Source organism: Oryzias melastigma, linkage group LG12 (genome assembly GCF_002922805.2).
Source record: "Oryzias melastigma strain HK-1 linkage group LG12, ASM292280v2, whole genome shotgun sequence".
Classification (NCBI taxonomy): domain Eukaryota; kingdom Metazoa; phylum Chordata; class Actinopteri; order Beloniformes; family Adrianichthyidae; genus Oryzias; species Oryzias melastigma.
In genome coordinates, this window is record NC_050523.1 from 23722041 (window position 1) to 23727457 (window position 5417).

Genomic DNA, 5417 nt, shown 5'->3' on the forward strand with positions numbered 1-5417 from the left:
AGGCAGAAAGAAGTTGAGCTTCATGTTACAGCTCAGTCTACCGTCACGGAAACACAGCATGAAGACTGGTAATAATGAAAGAGAATGTCAGACTCATCAGAAGACAAACCGGTAATCATATTTCTGCCATAGTTTGCACGGTAACGTGATAGAAGATTTATTTCGGGTTCCACAGACTTTATTGAGATGTTTCTTCAGCTCCAAAAGAAACAACTGAGTGTGAGTTCTTGCATTGAGGAGCCCTGCAGAACCAAAGCCGATTCTGGATGATGTTTGTCTGAAAAACAGGAACCAACGTAAGCAGAAACACATTTATGGGTTATTAACTCTTTAAGTCCTCCAATAAACCCTTACTTTCTGTGACGTCTTGATTTTCTAACAGAAACTCCCATCATGCACTACATTCGCTTTAATCATGCCAACAAGTTTGTGCCAGAATGCAGCTGAAGACTAAGAAGAAGTAAAAATGTTTTCAGTCATGCCAAAAATAATCTCACAAAATATGGAAGGCACAGTTAAAGAAAACAGGAGGAGCGAGTTTTTGCGGTTTTAACACGATCTTGTAGCATTTCACTGACAACAGAGGACTTGGTTAAAACAGTTTGAAGATTTTAAGAGTATTTTATATTCAAATCGTTATTGATCAGGAGCTGATAAAAAGTTTAAAAAAAGCTGGGGTTTGTGACGCAGTATCTGCCATGGATGGAGCAAAGTCTCCCTTCTCCGCTACTATTCTAAATCCTCCACTCTCAGAAAACAGATCCATGAACGTCTTTTTTCCTCATCCTAACTGGTATCTGGATCAAAACTGTGCGGCTGGATAGCTTAGATATTGGTTGGTGTTTTTTGCTATGCTAATGTTAGCGTGGAATGATGGGATATGAACGAAAGGCTACAGAAAATACGTCTTAAAAACAACACCAGCTTTTTGATTTTGGCTGAAATCTGTGTAGCAATAATACAAAAACCACTGGGAACGATTTTAAAACAGAACAAAATCTAGTTAAGGTGGACCTTTAAGTTTTTCATATTTTTTTAAATTTAATGTGCTAATTTGTGTTTAATCTCTTTATTTAAGAAACTGTAATAGATTTTCTTTGGCTGATTTACTAAATTAGGCCCTCAACTTTGCATCTTTTGCAGTTGTTATTTTTTTGTCTCACTGTCTTTTCTTTCTAATCAAATCTAGAATTGAACAAACTATTTCAAGTTTTTTTTCATCCCCTTAGGTAAAACGAAAAAGAAAAGTAAAACTCAAGAAAGTTCTGCAAACATATGAACTGAAATCACAACATTAGAATCTTGTTTCAAGGTGGTCTCTTTTAGGTTTTGACGCATCCTCCAGTTGCATAAATGTTGTTTTTCCTGCATCATTTAGAACTTTTACAAAACCCAAACAGAAGAAGTGATCCTGCAGAAGAAGCTCCATCTTTAACACAAAGCTGGAGGTCTTCCTCCTTACCTTAGACACTCTGATCAGCTCATGTTTGCTTTGATGAAATTCAGCACACAGGAGTAGTTTATCCTTGAGTGTCTGATGATGTAAAGCTTCAACAGAAGAGATTAAAATGAAGCTCAAAGAGTAAAAGCTGATTGATGCTCCTGATTCTAGCGAGACCTGAGCTGAACACCTGAGGAACACAGTGATCAGAGAGAGTCGGGGGCTCAGCTGGACTGACATGCAGAGTTTTCAGTGCTATCCGTCCTTTCTTTTTGAATCCTCCAGGTATTCGACCTTTTGGCAAACACGTCTCTGCTCCTGCAGCAGAGGTAATTGCAACTAGGTCAGCGACCAGAGATGATGCTTCACTGCGCTCGCCGTCTCCTTCAGGCTTTCCTCACGAAGCGGCCACTCTTCTTCAGGTCCCTCTGTGCTCTGCTGGTGCCGGCCGGCCGGCTGCTCAGCCTCCACACCCGGCGACACGCCTGTCCTCTGAGGAGGAAGTACAGAGGCAGTAATGAGATGATCTGCCTCCATAGAAGAATTACAGATGCCTCCAATCATTTCAGTTCAAAAGAACAGTGGGTTCTTTAAAAAACACTCTTTAAAAAAAACGTTTCGCTGGGAAAAAAATATTTTTGGAAGTTCAAATCCTCAACATGAGCATCCCTCTATAGCAAAGGTGTCAAACTGAATCACACAAGAGGCCAAAATCCAAGCACACCTTGTAGGTTGCTGGCCGAACAGAATAAAAATTTATTGAATAGTAAAACCAGCCAAAAAAGATAATGAAAAAAAAGAAACAAAAAAACCTAGGTTAGCCAAAACAGCTAGCATGTAGCTGAAGAAATAGCTAAACGTCAAAATAGACTAAAAACTGAAAAAAGTTTAAATTAGCCAAATTTGTGACCTGCAAGTCAAAAAGTTTGCCCACCCTGGACTGAAAGTGCGCTCAAGAGGCCACGTTTAGTGACCCCTCATGTGTCCACTGTGTCTCGAGCTTAAGTATCGATGGACAGGAGCAACAAATACCTTAAAAGGACTAAAGAAACAATGAATTAATTTCTGCTGTGTCATCGATGTAAGGATTCAATGGAGAGGGAGTTTTCTGAAGTGGGTCAGATGCTCTTCAGAGTATGAACGGTTGTGTGAATATAGATGAGGAAATATTTTAATAACAAACTTCTTCAACTTCAAACTGCAAAGATACAAATGTCATCCTCTACAGGAGATTTCTGAGCAACATCTCCAACCATTGTTTGTTTCAGCAGCATGAACCACTGACAGCTTTACAACAACATGGAGGAAGAGTCCAGATCTTCACCTACAGAGAACATCTGGAGCTTCATTAAAGGAATGTGGAACCATTTCTAACACCAACGCTTCAGAGACTGACAACCTCCAGATGTCTTGGAGTGATGGAGAAAGAGAAGACATGGTAACCACGGTAACCATGATTCTGCTAGACTCTGATGGATCCTGCAGCATCATCATTTTTAGATCATTTATATTGTGAGAAATTATCAAATGTTGAAAAACTTTACATTCTACTGGAGATAAAACATGAGCTCGTGTGATTCAACAGACTCTTTTTTTCAATAAAAAACTATCAGGACTCTGTAAAAAAAAAAAAAAAAACATCAACCAACTGTTGCCCAATTGTTCCTATTTTTCATCAATTCACGGACGAGTTCATGTTTTCTGTCTCATGTACGAACTGTCTGGCTAAACCTGTTCCCGGTCCTCACTCTGCAGAATGCGCGCGTGCATAGCGCGTGCAGGAGCCGCAGGTTACCACACACCTTGAACGCAGCAGAGGTGCAGACGCGCGCTCGCGGCTCCTCCGGCGCTGCATGAAGCCGCAGACGAGCTCGTGAGCGATCATCACGTAGAGGAGGAAGATGAGCACGGCGGGGTCCATGCAGCCGCGCGCCCCCCGAGGGGGGAGGGCACGGACCGGTCCAGGTGTCTGTACGCAGGATCCAAGGGCGCGGATGGAGATGGTCGCTGCGCGTCTATTGAAGCGGGCGCACCTCCATCCTCCAGACCTTCAGACTGAATGATGAATTACTGTCCGCTTCACTGCGGGGGGCAGGGGGGCGACATCGGAGGATGTTGCCGTAGAGACGGAGCGTTGCTAAGGGTAGTATGACGTCATGAGCGAGGATGTTCCTCGGTTTTTTTGTTTTTAGAGACTTGAGATTTATTAAAGATGTGAAGCACCGACACATCTGTGTCTTTATTGATGTAATAATTTCATACTTGTAAAAGAAATACATCTAACAGCTGGAACTTCAGTTTTTAAAAATAGAGTATTCTGTAATTGATTGGGTCTTTGCAGTGATTCTCTTCTTTAGAAATCATTCCTCTGTTCTTATCTGTCATAACTCATAATCTACTAAAAGCACTTTTTGAATTTTACAAGTTAAACTTCACAAAACTCATCTACACTTCTGTCTGACCCAGGGGGGTTTGCAAGTTTCAACACGTAAAGAGCCTCTCAGGTTGATTTCACTGACCAAAACCCTGAAGGAGACAAATATCAACCTTTAGAAAAACAAGACACTGATTTGCTTTCATGTTATTGTTACTTATATGATAAATACAGTTGACCTCACAAGTTTAGACCAGGGGTCAACAACCTTTAACATTAAAAGAGCCATTTGGGCTCTTTCTACTGAAAGAGCTATAGTTTTAATTTACCCTTTAAGAAATTTGGATTTGCATTTATTGCTTTCTTTTTAAAAAATAATAATAAATAACAATTACGTCTGTTTTTGGCACAAGCAAAACAAACAATATAAAAAGAACCTAGCATCTCTCAAAATTTTATTTTTTTTATATATTGACAGAAGCTCAAATATTTTTCAAAATAAAGGACATTCTGTGCAAAATAGGATTGTTTCAGTGTACTTACAGCTGGTAACCAATGTTGTGCAGCACAAGATAATATGTGCTTTTAACACATAAAAGATCAAACTTTTTACCAAAGTTTTGCATATAAAATCAGTTCATTCTGGAGGTAGAGTTGATCAAACAAGACGTCTTCAGGTCAACAGGATGTAAAAACCTACATAGTTTATCATCTATGTGAACCTCAGACATCAGTTTATACATTTAAGTCATCTCAATTAAATAAATGATAATTAAGTAATCCTTACTCTAAAATTTGTTTCTGTTTTTGTTCTTTCTCCTCGTTGTCCTCAGCAGTCTTACTCTGCTGGGTTTTGTTATTTTAGTTTGGAGGATCTTGGTAGTCTTAGTTTTCAGGCTTTGTTTATTTGTTTTCTTTAGATAGTTTTGGTTAGACAGCCATTATCAGGAGCTGTTGACACTGACGGTTGACATGTCTGGGTCAGCAGAATCCATGACTTATTTTATGTTTGTCCAAAAGACAAACATGGAGAGATAAAAGAGACACATGTGGATCTGGAGTCACATCTATCTGCTAGATAGAAGAAATTACCAATTTGTTGAATGAATTTCCCCCCAGGGGATTAATAAAGTATCTTGATTGATTTTTCACAGAATATGAATGATATCACAAAAACTGTTTTTTCTGCTCACAGTTAGTATTTTGGTAAATTCCTTTATTGTCAACAACTCCGTTTGCTCTTTTAAAATCATAATGACAACATAAAAATTCACAAATGACTGTGTTCAAAAGTGTGCATGTCTGAAAGCATGCACACGAGCTGATACAAAAGGGTTCGAATGACAGCTAAAGGTAACCATGCTCACCTGTGTTTACCTGTAATCAGTGTGTGTGAACTGAAGGTCTTGGAATTTCAGGACTCCCAACAGAGCCTTAAATCCTCCATCTAGTGCTGCACTGACATTTCTTGACCCTGAGTCGTGGGAAAGCTAAAGATCAAAAAATCTACGGGAAAAGGTAACTGAACTGTACAAAACAGGAAAGGGATACAAGAAGAAATACAAGGAACTGAGAATGCCAGTCAGTAGTGTTCAAACTAGG